The 18,760-nt window shown below is 36.6% G+C and overlaps 1 protein-coding gene and 1 long non-coding RNA gene across 2 annotated transcripts in view; both read left to right on the forward strand.

Moving 5' to 3' along the window:
• Window positions 1-18,760, forward strand: part of LOC139117045 (uncharacterized) — a 75,565-nt gene that overhangs the window by 26,663 nt on the left and 30,142 nt on the right. The gene's annotated exons all lie outside the window — the stretch shown is intronic.
• The window catches only part of LOC139117043 (protein TANC2-like), a 44,746-nt gene continuing 30,142 nt past the window's right edge, over window positions 4,157-18,760 (forward strand). The window contains exon 1 of the mRNA XM_070679862.1: window positions 4,157-4,445. The gene's annotated coding sequence lies outside the window, so the exon portion shown is untranslated. The remainder of the gene's footprint in view (window positions 4,446-18,760) is intronic.

Raw genomic sequence — 18,760 nt, forward strand, 5'->3', positions numbered from 1 at the left:
TACAGCTAGAAAATGACAATATTCTTGGTATTGGGTAGCCCCCTCCCCCCACCTTAAAAGTCTGTACCTGCCACAGTAAAACGTTTGCAAATGTTTTCAATTCATTCTCACCAATGGGAAGTACTTCCGAAAAAAGTCAGACGACTTGTCTATTATGAACATACCGTGCTCTGTGTATTATTAGTATATTATATCTTTCTCTGAGTACTTGCCACTAGTATGTAATGTTAAAAACAACTTGGGCAACATTTACAACCACTGATATAACAACATCATGGACAAAATAAAATAATCGTCAAAATAATCAAGAAAAGGGCTATAAAATGGATCATTTCTAGTGGACATAACAAAACTTTTCTTCAGAAATTTACAACCTGATTTGTTCATTACTAGCCTTCCCAAAGGTATATCACTTGCAGTCCATGCAAAACATGCTTTTTAGCCACTTAATAGCGCTGATCGCAAATGACGTCACAGTTCTCTCTCATTAATATGCATAAATAAACATTTGTCTGCATTTTCCGCATAAACGACGAAAATAAAATCTGCGAGTGTTAGAATGGCTATTTAGCGTCACACTTATTCGTATAAAAATTGATGACAGAGACTACAAGCTGCAACAACAGCCGCGCATACAACGACAAAATTTGTCCGAATTTCAGCATATTTGTCCGAAAGTCGCGCGCGTGTATAAGTAACAAACCCGAAATCGCGATCAACGCTATTGTAACTCTGAAATGTTTTGTTATATCATCGATTAAATGACCATTGTATTGTGCCTGCAAAGTGTGATAAAATTCGTCAGACTGTATGTGTCTTAGTTTGTAAGCAGGCGTGTATATTGGGGGACCATGAAAAAAAACAGGAAATGTGAGGGGGACTATAGAGATTTTCTCCATAGTTTACTGGGGACCATGGAAAAAATTCACCAGGAAAATAGATGTCCTCCAGCCTCCCCCTGGAAGTAAATTCTAAACAGTCCCTAGTAACGGCCGCTACCATACGTACAGACCAGGGCATACGTATCCACAAATATAGAATCAACAATCAGAAGCGTAGTGTAGAAGTCTTCGGATGGAAAGGCGTTGAAAACGTTTCGATATTAAGGTAGAACGCGCCTCGGGGACAGACTGTCGGCCTCTCAAATTTCTACAATTCTTCTCAGATCTACCACTTGTGGGGGCTCATTTTAAAGCTCTTGAAGAAAGAAAAACTTTTACCTTGTTAGTTTTTCAAAAATCCAAAATTTAATTTTTCACCCTTAGAGTTAACACAGGAATGACGGCCATTTTGAATTTCAAATATGGCAAAATGTTGGGTAATTTGTTTCGCTAGTTCAAAACTTTGCACGGTGACTCGCGATTTTTACTGTTGATTTGTTGAGAGAATGGTTGAAATATTCATTGAGGAAAGTTTGAGCAAAAGTTTAAGTCTTTCACTTTCGAGGCGCATAGGCCTACTACCTTAAAGGCATCTTCGCTTGCCAAGGTCGTCCAGGCAGACTGCCAAGGTCTGAGTGTCCGGGCAGCTTAAAAGCTTGATGATGCTCCCCGAGTTACAGCGTAAAAGCTAGTGAGAGACCACAGTTACTTGTAGTCTATTCCGCTCTCCGTCTATCTATGCGCCCAATAGACGTGTACATCTTCTTCTCAGGCATATGTACACACGTCTATGGGGCGCATATATATAGACGCAGAGCGGAATAGACCACAGGTGGACTGTGTGAGAGACTGTAGTCGAACTGACGACCCTCGAGAGGGAAGAACCATTGATTCCCGGGAGTGCAGGAAATGGAAATAACAGCATTTTTTCACCACTGTGACAGCAATTTTTTCGTCACTGTTACTGTAATATATTTTAGTCAAGATATTACAGGATCAAGTTACCTTTTTCTTCTCCTCCCGCCGAAAATTTTCCCCCTTATCCCTCCAACCCGAAATGATGTGGTTCTTCCCTTAGTATGATGGCGGCATTCTTTCATAGCCATGCAATTTTGTCACTATATTTTACAAAAAGGAAAACGCACCTATATTTCTTATTCAGAATAAATGAAAAATCAGCACATACAGCGTTGCTTGAACTTGAAACGGGACATAAGTATCCCACTGTCAATAATTCAAACATTTTTTTAAACGAATGGTAAATACAAAATCACGACCTAGGTTAAGTTATTGATTACATATTCGTCATTTTTCCTGAATTTTACCATACTCAATTTTTTACGCATTCATCACAGCTGAGGCAGTGACGAGAAAGATTTACAAAAGGTAGGCCTACATAAAGAAGTATGCGCCCCGAAAGTGGAATACCTAAACCTTTGATCAAACATTTCTCAATGATACTTTCAACCATATTCTTACCAAATCTAGTATAAAAATCAGGGGTCATGATCACCGTCTAAAGTTGTGTACTAGGGAAACAAATTACCTGACAGCTCTGCACCAATTTGAATTTTAAAATGGCCGCCATCCCTGTGTTAACTCTATAGGGAAAAATAAAATGTTCAGCTTTCGAAAAATTAAGACGGTGATTTTTTTTCACTAAAAGAGCTTCAAAATGAGCCCCCACTTGTACTAGATCAGAAAGATTATTGAAAAAATTTAGTCTGAACATTTGTCCCCGAGGGCCATTCTACCATAAACGCAGAATTTGTCTCTTCGATAGCGCGACGCGACGACCCCCTTTAGGCCTTCCGCATTTCTACTCTGCTGAGACATATATAAGTGGATAAAACTTTCCGATACGAATGTAGAAAAATATCTTGCATACGCGAGGACGAAAAGAAAATATTTGTTGTCACAATACACTTAACTTATCGTCCAAATACTATGCGGCATAACACTGTTCATTCTGAAATTCCCAACAGATTTTGTCAGTTCCCCCAATTGTTTTTGATACACTGTTTCCTCACGATACTTAAAAATGCTAGTCTCATATATTGATGGTGGATGGCTAAGCAATAGTAAGAATTCTGCAAATGTTAAAGGTAAAATGAGCAGACAAGAAATAATATGATGAGAAAAACTTGTATTCCCATCATTACTTTTTTGCGATACATCGTATCAAACTCCGCAGTACCGGCTTTGTTTTATGCAGTAAATATTGCTGTATGCGGGTAACTTTCAGCCTTAAAGGCAATACGAGCCTCGACAGTGAAAGACACAAACCTTTGCTCAAACTCTCCCCAATGAAACATTCAACCATTTTCTTACAAAATCGAGAATAAAGATCGGGGTCATCATACAAATTTTGGTACTAGAGAACAAATTACCTAACATTTACCAATATTTGCAATTCAAAATGCCCGTCATCCCTTTGTTAACTCTCTTGGGGCCCGGGGGATAGAATTTTGGATTTTCGAAAAATAAGACATTAAAACTTTTTATTATCCAAGAGCTTTTAGATGAGCCCCCACAAATGGTACTTCAGATCAGAAAAGAATTGTAAACATTTAAGAATCAAAAGTATCTGTCTTCGAGGCTAAGTGCAATGTACCTTACATTTAAAACCACTGTCCCTTCACCGCGGTAAAACGAACCGGTAAAACTAATATGAAGCTGTATCTCTTACAAAAAAGTTCCTCCACCACTGACTTGTGCACGTATGCAGACATATAGTGTGTTGCTGACAAATGAACCCGTTTGACAAATTTCTATTGTAAAGAAAATGATAATCTTGCTATGTCATCGTGAAATCTGTTATAATTATTCAATTTAAAAAAAAATGTTTTCGAGAATGGTACACCTTAGCTTTGTGAAAGCCTAGGGCAAAAGGCAACATGACAGTGAAACTTTCTTGTGATTTCTCCGTCTATATCTATTATCTACATGCAAGTCCTTGAAATCATTCGGCTAACGCTGCACTACCCTTGGTCCTTCTACTTTGACAATTAACAGTTTCAAGGTATCGAGAACTGAGACTAACAGTAATGATACAAAAATGTGTAAAGAATTACCATTAATGAGCGTACTATTTACCGGCGCTTGTATCAATGAATCGATTTCGAATAAGAATACGAAAATAATTGCAGACACCCTGAAGTTGATCGATTACATTGTTTTTTTTAGCCCAACCCTAACGTCATATCCTGCGCCCCGTCCTCTCCTGACCTTGCTTCATTTGGGACCAGTAAACCTTACACATTGTTTATAATTTATATTTGACAGAACAAAGTGTCGTCGTTGTATCTCAATCCACCCTCCCCATAATGTAGTACTTGTGAACGAAACTGTTTCTGAAAATGCAAGTACTGTATTTTGCTCGCATAAATTAACATGAATTACCTGTTGACCCCACAGCAAGCTTTGAACTGCTGTGCGGTGCAGTGTATTGGAAGTTTGGTTGAATGCGAACGTAGGCAGACATTGGAATGTCTGCGAGAATGTTTGTAATAGGAGCACCATTTTCACGCCGAAATTTCACTGTGCTGTAATTCACTCTATACGGTAAGGTATTTTCTGTGTATTTGCCATTTTCTCGTGGTTCAAAGCAATGCATTTCGTGTCAGAATGGAAGAACCACAACGACGAACCATCTCCCGTGTTTACAATCGAATCTCTGTGGATCGTCGTGAATTTCTGAACACGGATAACGTACGCCGTTTGCTTAGTGAATGATAAATCATTGTTCCTATGCATTTTCGCTGTAGAAGAGACATCAACATTTAAGGCCTTTATGTCTTTGATTTAGCCAGTCCTTTCTCGGCGCTGACGTTATTCTCAGTGCTGCAGCACAAGTTGTAGACACATTCATGTACATCTGATGATACAATGAACGTGTTTGTGTGGCCCTGTTGTAGCCTATGTATGCAATTATTTATGCACCATGTCGTCGGCCGGGCAATATTATTACCGCAGTTGTCATTTGCCGTCGGAAAGGTGAAATGCGCTACCAGTCAATATTCTATCCCGGGGACCCGTCTTCTGTAGGATCATAATTTGGCCGCATGAATCTAACCGATCAGTCTGCGGGCTAGAGACACAATGGCCCCATTTACTACTTCAATTCATCATGTGTAGCGGATCAATAATAGCTTGAGAATAAGATCAACTGCTGTCACAGCCGGAAATTCAAAATGGTATCACTAGCGTTGGGCAAAAATCCGTGGTATCTGTGAATTGCCGTCAAAATGCCCGAGATGTGGTGTACTATGTACTAAACATCTTTTAGAAAAACCCATTCCAAGCACTTAGCTATATTGTATGGACTTGAATTTTTCTTCCAAGGCGGTAGGAGATTGTGGAATAATGCCAATATACCTAAAATTGTCATGAAAAATTCTGTGAGACACAACGTGAAAATATCTCATAGTGGTCTGAGATACTTGTTTAAAAATTTATTCAACTTTCTCTCACCTTTGTCTCTCACCTGTACTGAAATTCAGAGGAAACAATGCTACCAACTCGCCGAAAAATGACTTCAGCACCAAAAACCACTCAACCAAGTCCCTAGTACCAGATTAGATGGTTCAATAATCCTGTGTAATGTTGAATACATAAGTAAATGCAATTTTGTATAATGACAGACAGTGGAAATAGGCAAAGTTGTAAAATTTGAACTCCAAACCATCAGTAATTTACATGTAGTAAAGTAATAAAATAACAATTTAATAAGTTCACCAATTTCCCACTTCAAAAAGCAGTAGGTTGTATTATCCACCATGTTGCAGTTTTCTAACCCTCATAATATTGGTCTTGCCAGGCTAAATACATCTGAGTTGGTTTCTTTTGATGATGGCATGTCCAGAGATATCTGAATAACATTCCAAACAGTGTAAAAGTAATTTAAGTTATCAAAGTGAATACACTTCCCGAATTCTTCGTGATGTAAAAATCAGAAGTAAATCAGATTTGAAAACAAGTTGTGTTTACAAAGTTTGAGATTAATAATGGTGAATAGACAGTTTACAAAAGTTGAAGGTAATCTTTTCATGGACTGTTTTGGCAGATAATAAAAATTGCTTGCTTTCCTTGATTTCATAGACCTTAATGGTGAATGAAAAATGCCAGCTTTGTTTGCATGAAAGGAGGAACATGCTTGAGTGCCCACTCTCCCAGAGTACATCCACTAGGCATGCAATAGTGTGTCTTTGTCACCAACTTGTGATAAGCAAAGTTGCTAACTGTTAGGGACAAAACCCCAAGGTCTATGTAGAACTGACTTCCACCCATCATATAATCACTGTCCCTCCGGAGGGACTGTGATATACTCAACCATCAGAATAACCAAATTCTAAAGACAAACAGTGGACAATTTCGTTATCCTTGAAAGAAAGGTTATGTTCCTGAATTAACTAGAAACCATGAAGATCTTCACATAACACTAAACAGACGACAAGTCACCAGTTTTAGATTATTTTACATGTGAGCTACATGTACCTATCAGGTACCACCAGTGCTATACCACTTCTGCCTAACTGACACGCCAGATTCAGTCTAGAGTGTTCTCTCTGGCTTGAGAAAGTTATTTATATTAAATGCATCAGTAATTGTGTCAGCTTGACACAAAAATTTATTTTCAAAAAACTCCTTAACTAGACGGTACACTATGAGCACATTACTGTGGATGCACCCAGACCACTTTTCATCACCTTTACATCTACCTTGCAACTTGACGCTCATCATCAGTTGCCTGTTTTTAGCTACTATAGACTATAGTCTGTAGAAGCTATTGGGATGGGTATCCGTCCGGCGTCCGTCGTCAGTCTGTATGTATGTATGTATGTATGTATGTCCGTTTGTGAGGCGTCCGTCCACTCAAATATCTTGAGAACCGCAGTACTTACTGATTTGATATTTGTTGTGTAGATGAAAAATATGATTTTGAGAAACTATTTTTTTTTAATTTTTTGATATTGTTGAAAATAGGCAAATTAATGCCAAAAAAGGTGTTTTTGGTAAAAAATCTTCTTCTTCATAACCGCTGGTCAGACAGCTTTGTTATTTGGTATACAGGTCCCTAGGGATAACCCAACTTAAATTTGTTCAAATTGTGATGAAATATGCAAATGTGTATTTTTAAGGAATTTTTTTGTCATTTTTGGTCAAAATTTGACTTACATTGTATGTAATTCTTGTACTGTATAAACCCTATCAATTCACCCAGAAAAAAATAATTAATATGATTTTAAATAATTGAATTAATTAGGAAATCATCAAAGCCAAAATAATTTTAGTGTAGAATTATCAGAAAGTTCAACTTTTTTTGATAATTCATAGTGAAATGTTACCATCTTGGAGGATTAAAACATGTAAAGGCAACTTTCCTGAATCCCAACTTTGACATATTCTGAACCGTCATTTATTGTCCTGTATGTTATCTAAAAGAAATTGCTCAAAATAGTCAATAGAGATAGAGATAGAGATAGAGAAAGAGAAAGTTCTAATTTCCATTTATGGTTGACTTGGTAAGGATAAAATAAAATTACTTTTTGAGGAAAAAAATAGAGTGGTCAATTAAAGAGTGGTCAAAGTGATAGGGTTTTTATGGTAAAGCCCAGTGGGCTGTAAGATTCCTCATGTGCTATTTATAGCAATTATGCAATCTGTGTAAACAGTGCAATGAAAGTTACATGATTCCTTATAATGCTTTTGATGACCTTGAACTTCTTAAGTTTCAAACATTTGTCTCTTCAGTGTGCTTTCTCTGAGTATGTACAGTCTCAACTTATTCAACAGAAAAAAATACAATGTTAATCAAAGATATCCACCTTCTTCATCAATACATGTGTCACAAAAGGTTATTCTCTACATAACACAGCAGAGCTCTGTCAACTGTTGAGTTGCTTTGTCTTTCAAAACCGCTGGTCAGACAGCTTTAATATTTGGTGTACAAGTCCCTAGGATGACCTAAGTGAGATAATTTCATACAGTCAGGAAATACTCAATTTTGTATCCATGTCTATAGTAGCTTCAGGGACTTTGGCCCTATGTTTAAAAATTGCTGCTATCAAGGTCTCGTAATTTCCAGATGTACATGAAAGATTATGGCATCACAACACATACGGTTTGTTTTGATGCACATGATCAGTAGAAAATAAGTGAGATTAATGTACAGTGCAGTGATATATTTAATATTTCAGCTTGCCAGGGTGACAATAGTACTTTTCATTTATCCCTTTGAGGGCCAAAGTCTATTTTTGTCCCCTTTATAAAATAATCCCAGTCAATTTTTCTCAGATTTTTGCTAAAATTTTGAGGAAAAACTGTAGCCAATGAAATGTGACGTCCATTTGGTCCAAAATTATCAAAAAATTACAGAAAATTTCAAAAAAATTGGTAAAATTTTACACTTAAATTTTGGCGGGAGAAAATTACAGCGCTCAAAGTGTTAATAGTCAGCTATGGGCTTTGCTCACATGGTGATTTGTTCTGAAAAATTCAGTAGCCTTGCAAGTGTAGAAAACCATATTTCCTGCATTGATGTAATCCTCTTATCTTCCACAGCACATTTTTCCTCCCATAAAAATCATGTTAACAATCCTGACTTTGACCTTTTATGAAGTTTCAAATCCTGACTCATATCTTGTTCATGTAAAGGACATTTTTTCCAAAAATTTTCAGGAGAAGATTTCAAAGGATGAAAGTCGCACTGATTGTCATAGTAACCAGATTTTTTATGTTATTTGAGAGTACCGTACATTTATTTTACCACTGGACCTTGAAACATGCTGAACTCAGCTGATAGACAGAACAAATAAATAATGTCTGGTATCAACCAGAAATACTGACAGGCCCCGGTAACTGTAACTTTTAGCAATTTTTTTCCAGCCATTGTTTCTAGATCTTCCTTTCTACAGCTTGTTGATCATACCCAGTACTGAGTTTGACAACATTGACAGTATTGTATCTGTGTCCTGCATCATTAGCTTTGATAATCAAATTCAGATACAGACTCAGTTCAGTTGTCTGTAATAACAATGGCAGTTACTTGCTGACATTTCACCTCGACAAACTGAATTCTGGGTATTTCAAAATATTTCAGGTAGTAGACTGAGAAACTGTACTTCTTACATGATACAAAAATACCGTTATTAAAAAAATTGTTAAAATGTAGAGTTACAAATGTTTTGTAGCTTTACATGGCACTACCCCTACTGGTATGCTAATGGGTGAAAAATTGCCTTAATCGAGAGCAGCACATCTCAAGATACGTGTAGGTATAGATGTATTAGATATTCATACGTTATCAACCATATTTAGATTCATTGGCAGTTTAACCCTTTGAGCACCAAAGTCAATTTTTGTCGCCTTTATAAAATGTACCCCAGTCAAATTTTTTCAGATTTTGTCAAAATTTTTAAGAAACACTGTCGCTGAAATTGTGAAAAAAAATTACAGAAAAAAATTATAAAAATTGGTAAAATGTTGTACTAAACTTCTGGTGGGAAAAATGACAGCACTCAAAGGGTTAAGATGTTCTATGGCATGTCAAAAAACAGACCCATCACTGCAAATAGATTGATGATATAGTGGCTGTGTTTGCACATCATACGTGGCCTCCATGTTGAAGGATGGAGGGAAAAGTGTAAGTCAATTAGTTAAAATGTATTCAACAATGCAACAAGTAGTTATCAATCAACAATGTGGTGTGAGGTTATCAGGGATGTGGCAATGTTAGGATCAAAGATACGCTGTATTCAATCATGTAGTTTTGCAATCATGACTTGTGAATATGCTGGTGAGGTGATGGGGCTGAGTTAGTACACATTACAGTACATGTAGCTGTTGATAAACCATAATATACAAAAAAATCTACCAATTCTCACATGGACCTTAACAAAAGTAACAATTCATATTAGAAATATTAGTAATATTAATTAAAAAGATATGGAAACAATACACAGCACTGTATTCTTAAATACAGTATAGATAATAAAAAATAAGGCATCTATGGCTGTATATACTTTTATAAACATACATATTGTATGCTAATTTATGTTAATTTGAGGAAGTGTGTTTATGTAATTAAAGCCTCATTAGCAGTATCTTTTTGCATTTTGCTCACCAAAAAATACCTCCAACCTTTAGGGAGATGATTTTGATTAACCATATTGTCTTTGAAAATGTCAATACTTCGAGCTTGGCAATGGATTTGATAGATTAATTTTTTTCATGTTGCTCGCTTGCAATGGCCATACATGATATATGGTATGATTTGCAAGTCGAAAATTATTTCTTTGTTAAAATCTAAGTTGGACATTCATCACCAGTGTTTGAAGAACGTTCTATGATCACACTTTGGTAAGCATATCTATATAAGTAGCTTTTGATTACAACACTGTCTTATGGGGAAAAAAATTTAAAAAGATACAGCTAATGGTGCAGAGAATGACAATGCTAGTGCAACAGTTTGCTGTATGCTGTGACAAAAAACAACGACTTGTTCACATGTAGGTGAGATGGAGAAACTGAACATAGCAATGAACATTTGATCATAACATATTCACTACAGTGTTTCTACTGATGGTTCTTTTTTCTCTTTATTTTTAGCCCTGCAATGTTGTAATTATCGTATTATTACCCCTGACTTCTACAACTGTATTGTTCCTAATAATAGTAACAATAATAACAATAATAGTAATAATATTTCAAATGTGACACAAAGTCACAAAGATGAGAAGATGATTAATATTAATGAATGTGACACAAAGTGTACTCAGCACTGAAATTTTAATCTACAAGTGATACAAAGACCCAAGAAGATATCCCAAATTATATCATACCAGTATATTGATGACACAAATATACCGATCTGATTGGTGGAGACACGAAAAGAACCGTGGTATATTGGCGATATACCACGGCTGGCATATACCCGAGTTCTCAGCTTGAGCAACAATCCGTTTTTGACGTTCCACACCAGAATTTCAATATACTGTTATGATATAATAGCAATAAATCACACCCAGCAACGGTATACCATGAGATTTTGACCAGTTCACTTCATATATGCACGAGCAAAAGCGAGTGCGTATATGTCATGAACTGGTCAAAATCTCGTTGGTATACCGTCACTTGGTGTGCTTTATTGCTTAAATAAAAAATGAGATGCTTTAAATTGAAACATTGGTTGTTTTCAGAACTAAATATTTCTATTGATATCTTAATACCTTTGATGAAACGTAATATGTCTTATTGCACTTCAGTAGATCTGTGGAAACATTACAGTTGCATGTATACATTCCAAAAACATTCTTTAGCTCTCAATGCAGATGATAAGTTTCTTGGTAGGATTAACAGCAAGGGTCGCATTGATGTCTGGTGAAACTTAGTAGATGGTTTTCTGTTATCCATTGTACAAAATATTACAAAATACTAAAAACGTTTAAAATCTGCCTTTGGCTTTGTAATTACCATTTTAACAAGGTATACAGATAGTTCTGTGGACTGAAAAGGAAAAAAGGTTCCAGACCTTGCTAATATAATGAAGTGAAAAACAAAAGGTTGGGTCAAAGGGCAAGTATTTTCTGATAAGCCTGATAAGGTCAGACAAAACAAAGATCGGATTTGTATTCCTCTGAGGAAAAGTTGAATTCATCAATGGGAGCCTACATTTGGTGTCAACGCTATGCATGACGATGAGTTTGCTAGCTACTGGAATAAATTATGCCGGGAAATAGCAAAAAGTGTTAAATCAAATGTCAAAGGATCAAGTCAAGAAACGTCCCCATTTCAATCAACAGAATTTATAAGTTCAGTTTAGTCTGCGTCCCACTTCAGTGGGAAATACCATAGGGAGCCTTAGAAATGGCATGCAATTAATATACATCACACAGAAGGAAATGATTTAGTGGTTTGGGAATATTTTGAATCGGCTCTGCAACAATGCGGTGAAGATTAATATCGTTGTGATAAATTTCACATCTTTCAAAATTATGTAGATAATGATACACTGAACACCGCATTGAAAAGGATCCAATGTGCTATACAGGTAGTGCAGATTTTCACTTTCATGTGGTGTGTACAAGGTGTACATGCATGGCAGAATTAGGACAATTAGCTGGGTCTGTCTATGTATGTCATTGTTATACACATATTTATCTCTGTGTGCTGTCATATACATGTACAGGTATAAATCATCCATACATGTATGCACATCTCTCCATGCAAATGTGGCACCCAGCCCAAATACAATAACACTGGTGAGCACACACCCAAATGTAAACATTGGTACCGAGGTACTGATGCTGTATATGTTATATTCAAACTGGCTTTTGTGCAATGATTTGCCACTAAATTTATTTTTGATTATGTAAACATCCCAAAACATCTCTCTATGACATCCAGCACCTGACAGGTACATGTACATTGTGTCAACTCGCTGAGACTCAATTTATCGTATAATTTTCTGTCTAAATTCATGAAAAAGCTTAACTTGTGTTCATAGACTTAGTGCTTGATATGGGCAACTCATTAATTATGATTGATCATGTAGGCTTAATACGGATAACTCATTAAAATCGTAATTGATCAAACTCGACTGAATTAATTGAGAGCTTGGCTCTGAAATTTGCCGATGCAGAGCTGCTAGGGGCAGCCGTAATCAACTGACCTGCTACTGAATATTCGTGGGTCACGTGACTGTATCGAAAGGGGAGAAGCAATTAATATTGATCACTCAATTGCCTTTAACGTCATTGTTTAACTGGTTTATGGAGTGATCATACACTGGGCTAATACCACTCTTATTGTTATCAGGTAAATGTGTACATCTGACCAAATACTGTTTTCAGTGCAGTTCAGTTTGATATACATTTCATATTCTTTGCCTTACTGCATAGATATTACTGGTAAATAAAGCATGTTATTCAATAACTACCAACCAGTTAGGAGTTTGGAAAATTTTAAAAATTATAGACTTTGCTGTACGTGAAGGATGATAGTTAATTTCCATTTCAAAATATTACAAAACCGCTCAGGTTTTCAAGGAGCACGTTAATCGTATTTGGGTTGAAAAAGCTCTTCAGATACCATTCATATGCCAGCTTTGAAATTTTATGTCAGGTTCCCAGAGATGTCCTATTAAGATTTGTTCAAAGTATGACAAAACTGCCAATAGTTTGATCATGCCCTCTGGTAGCCCTAGTCAGTTTTAAATAGATGACTGTGGAATCTGACTAAATACGAGTATGGTACGGTATACAGGTACGCACATGTATAAGCCTATGTAAAAGTATGTATCAAGTATATGGTGGTACAGTTTGAGTGTTGCTATGCAATGATGTAATATTTTATTATTATTAATTGCAAGAATTCAATAGCAACCTTTTTGTCTCATTGTTTAGCCTGCTTATATCATTTTCCTTTCATGCCTGCTATAGTTTGAAGTGTGAATCATTCTTTCTTTGTGGAGACAATGGTCACGGTGTGGCACATCATCATTACTAATACTTGAAAACCAGACAGTGTGCGAAACTGAATGGCAACAGCTGTCGGCCAATTGTTATCCCCGCAGAGTGACAGACCATGAAAGATCTCTTCGGCTGTGAAAGGAGCCACATTCGTAGTGTTAATCCTCTTTGCACATGTACCAAGTGGATTTGATTTGTCGGGATGTCTGTTTTCAACCCATGACATTACCAAAATAACATGTACAGTGTACTTCAAGTTCATAAATATAGCAAAACAGTAGTTTTGATAGTCTTAACCCATTGAGCGCTGTAATTTTCCCCACCAAAATTTCAGTACAACATTTTACTAATTTTTATGAATTGTTCTGTGTTTGTTTTGATAATTCTGAGCAAATGGACATGACATTTCAATGGCTACAGTTTTTTAATCAAAAAATTTTGGCAAAAATCTGAAAAAAATTGACTGGGGTATATTTTGTAAAGGTGACAAAAATTAACTTTGGCGCTCAAAGGGTTAATGTAAACATGGTTGAGAGTTGTATTAGACATTGAATGACTTTTATCGAACAAATCGAACGATGGCATAGTTTTGATTTCAAGTTCATGGAAATGGGGAATGCTCTCTGAAAAATTAAACTCATGAACTGTAACCCCCATGGAAGACGGAGGATTAAAATTGTTTTGTGTATTATGCGAGAAACATTGCGTGCGTAACACAATCCAGTTCATTGAAATCAATTCTTTTATAGTCAAGAGACAGTTATGAATCACAGATTATTAAAAATGCATAGAACACAAAGAGGATATGCTAAAATGTGAGTATAACAGCTGCATACATTTACGAGTGAAAGAGTTCTTGTTTTTCACCCAAGTGGCTTTGATCATATCTATGTTCTCAGGGGCTATGACATCTCGGACAAGATTGTCTTTTCCCACTCATTGAGATTCTTTCATTTAAGTTAACTAATTACGAATATGGACAATTAATTGACCTTTTTTTATTTCAGTACGTCAATCTGTTCTGTTGACCGTAAAATATTTTTTCAGATTCTCTAGCGGCCTTTCATTGCATTCTTTGTACAAAGACAATATTCTCTAATTGACAGTCTGACAATGTATTGATCCGTAACATGTTGCAATTTTGTAATACCATCTGTCTGTCAATCATTTGACACAACATGTCTGTAGTTGTTGTCTGAAGTATGAATTATGTATGGTGTGTTTTGCCTTGTCATTTAAATAGGCTTTTATTTCTGCATCTTTGATAGATGGTAAAAATTCCAGTTGGAATTTAAGTTTCACAAAATTATTGATAATGATATTGTACTTTCTTCTCCTTGCAAGAAGGAATTACATTTCATGAAATTGCTTTAAATTTTGATCAACAGCTTGAAAATTCCACTAATGTTCATTATATAACCAAATCAGACAGTTAATTAATTTCCTCTGTAAATTAAATACTAGTATCTCTGTAATTGCAATGAACACCATGACGTACATATTGAAATGATTTAATATACTTAGGGTCATTTGGACTGATTACCAGAGTGGACAATGTAATTCGCAAGTAGTGCTATATTGGAATACATTCCCAAAGAGTTTGTCTGTATAGCACAAACTGACAGTGAAACACTTCTGTTTATTGAATCAGTCAATTTTTGTACAGACATAGGCAGTAACATGTACAGGTAGTGGTGCACATGTATGAATAATGACATTTGAACTGATTGTATTTGAATATGCATACTGTATCGGGGTTTTCTCTCGACTGCGCGATTGCGCATATTGCGCATTTTGAGCCATCGTCTGCCCTGAAAAAATTACTGACAGCGCGGAAACCACATACAAAACACAGCAAGCAAACCATCCACATATACTGATATATGAGGGTGACCCAAGCTCGTAGTGTAGCGAACTGTGTGTATCAATGATGGACTTTGGGGAACTTCCAGCTTTAGCATTGTGTAGGCACGCATATCGCAATGCAACACAATCTGTTGATCGGCACATAGGGATCGGTGTATATTTTCATGGATTTACCCCCAAATTCAGACTGAATCTTGTCCAAGGGAACAAATATGTCAAATTCTTAGTTGGGGAAACTCGTGGGTGACAAATTGACAGAAGATAGAGAGCAGCCGAGCACATCACAAGCTGACAAACATCATGATGTCTATGTTTAATAGTACTGGTGCTACATGCAACATAGACGACGCAACTGAACTGGATGGCGATCATAATGATATGGAGGAAGCGTTTCCTAGGAAGGCAAAATCAATATCAAAAGTGACTGCCCCTAAAATGCCAAGTCTGCCTGCTAATTTTGATGAACGGGGCAGAAAGTGCCCCTTTCAATGAACATGCAGAGAAAACACTGCTGTATGCGTATCAAACAGCAGTGTTCCATACGTGTACATGTACAGCCCATCAAAATGTACAGTAGTGCCCATTCACTGTAGCTGAGATGTATCATGTATGCGTACAGTATACAATCCTATAGATTCTTGTACACAGCAAATGCTACAGTAACCAAATCGAGCAAAACTGGGCATAGGGCGATGCACTTTACAGCCATTTTAAATTTTGCAAACACTGTGTTTATGATATATACTATGCATGCACTTAACATGTCTGCACGCACATGTATGTCGATCAATAATGATCTCAATTACAATATATACATAATCGTCAGCGTACTTGTGAACCATAAAAAAGCTAAATGGTTTTGCAGCAATGATAATATCACTGTTAACCCTTAACATGCCATGTGTTATTTTTTTACCCTAATTTTCCCATGAGTCGGTCCACACTCATGGTAAAAACAACGGGCTTGGGCCAAATCAATGCGATGTGAATGGGTTTAAAACTAACAAGCTGAGGAGAATCACAGTTCGGTGACTTTGCAACCATGATAAAATCGTCTAGCTTTACTGCCTTCAACAAAAACACTGATTATGTGCGCATGACCTATTTATAGTAGAACCGTATAACTTTTATCCTCTGCTGTTTGTTCGCTATCTAACTATTCACAAAGAGAGGTTCTGTGTGACTGTAAGGTGATGTATTTTCTCTGTAGGTTTTCAGCATTGCGTGTATAGGTGTTTTGTGATACTTGCAATTGTGCAAGAGCTGCTACCATGCAGGCCATTGTTTATCCTTAGTTTTAGGGGTTGAGTCTGTACAAAGAATACCAGCTTTTCATATGCTAGTCTTCCCAAGGGTCCTGTTTATTAATGAATAACACCAACAGAGGTGCAGGTTTTTGTAGGAGAATAATTAGAACAGCTATGACAGATAGAAAAATGTAGAGTACGGTGTAAAATGACAAAAGGTGTGGCTTGGTTTTGTGAAAATGTCACTTTGAAAAATTATTAGGTTTTTAATGAAAATGCAATGGAAGCCGTAAATCATTGAATGTTAATCAGGTGAGCTTTTAGACATGTCTTCGATGACTCATGCGATGAGGTGTTAGAGCTCCTAGGAGAGCCATCGTAATCTTTGACAACTTTCACGTTCAGGCAGTAAAACGTCATGCTATGCATCTGACTGGTTTTAAAGAAACCTGCAGACATGAATGAATTTGCAAGTGGGTTCCGAGGATCGTTCCTCCTGTCCGGCTGTCTTCCTCATTGTCATTAATCATGGATATCGCTCTGCTTTTCCTGTTTCTCCATGTGAAAATGTCAGTTCTGTGGGAATAACGCAAATGTCGTCGCTCGGGAAGTTTTGGGAATATTTTTTTTTCCACCAATGGTTAAATTGAATTATCTGCAAGTTAACAGCTTTAATGTTCTGACGACTGATTGAAAAATGGCTGGTTTGCTGTCTCCATGTTACAACTGCTCGGCTACTCTGACCACAAGTGATGGTGAGTCATATGGCGTACATGTAGAAATGGTCCAAAATTTCCATCAATTTTTTGTGATTTGCCACCAAATTCCATCCTGAAGTATCAATAATGATTAATGTGATCGTTCATATTTTTGTTGTACATGTATTGTAAGATCCAGTGTGTTTTATTGCCCATTATTTTCAGTCAATACGATTATCTGCCTTTTTGACCTGAAAATCAAATATTTAACACCGTTTAACCAAAAGTGATATAATAATCTTGGTGTGTTTTTTGAGGAACACTCAATACCTCAACTCACAACAGCGATACAGGTCCTACATGTAAATAACATACTGTACTGTGAACGTCCTTTGACAGTACAACTGTATTACCAGTTTGTCCGTAAGATATGATGCACGCACTATTATATACAGGTTCATTTTTTGAAAACTCTAGTTCTGTAGCATAAGTATACTGAACAAAAGTGATATCTGCAAAATATGTACTTTAATATTTTTTCATTCTCATTTTCTAAATATAAAAATGGGAGTGGCTCATTTTTTTCCTACTATGTTGTTCAGTAACACTTTTTTTCTGTACCTCTTTAAGTATTTGATATTTGTCTTGGCAAACATATACCGGTAAATAAACTTACAGCTCATGCATATTTAAAACATTTTGACAACTCAATGTTCCCTTTGTAAGAATGTGCCCCTACCTTGCTGTACAAACACATAAATATCTGGGACTACCTTCTTATTCCCAAGTGGGTGCTTAGCAACTGCTCACTTAAGGTGATACAGGCGGCTTTGCCATTGCCATGCAACAGTTGCTAACGGTAATTTGTAATATCCGCAGAAGCGAGAGTTTGTGATCATGCAAACCGAGTGACAATGCAGTGTAATTTGCCCATCATTGGCTATATGATGACATGCAAGTGCCAATCAACATAGCATATTTTGAGAATGATTCAACTACGTGAAAATTTGCTCAAAAATGTGTGAAATTTTTATTACTCCATACACAAGTGTAACTCCTGCCTGTCCCCTAGCATGGCCTCTGACAGCTGTGAAAACTGACATCATATTTTGCATTAACAAATGTAATAATTTTGCAGTTGTGTAAAAGGCTCATCATATACTCACAAGCAATGGAGATTTCAAAGACCTACATGTGTATATGTGTGTGGGTAATATTCTACACTCGAAATACATTTCGATGACAGATTGTACATGTACAGCTGTTATGTGAACAATACAAGTAAAAAAACTGCATAAATATTTCAGTGTTTCATTCAGGATGGCATCAACAGGGGGGATTTTCCCCCTTTACCAGAAAATTTGTATCTCTAAGGTGTGACTGGCACCATTACATGGGGGATGATCCGCCTTCACAAATTACTAGGGGGTGCCAACATATCAACAGAGGGGGAAAATCTCCATCCCCCTATCTAGATGAAACACTGAATTGTTTGCAAGCAAGCCTCGACAGAAAACTTTCAAAATTAGCGACCACACTTGTGCTGCATCTACAGGATTACCTGTACTCAGCTAATTCTCTTTTTTTCTAACATTAAT

The sequence above is a fragment of the Ptychodera flava genome, chromosome 18 (genome assembly GCF_041260155.1).
Source record: "Ptychodera flava strain L36383 chromosome 18, AS_Pfla_20210202, whole genome shotgun sequence".
NCBI lineage: Eukaryota > Metazoa > Hemichordata > Enteropneusta > Ptychoderidae > Ptychodera > Ptychodera flava.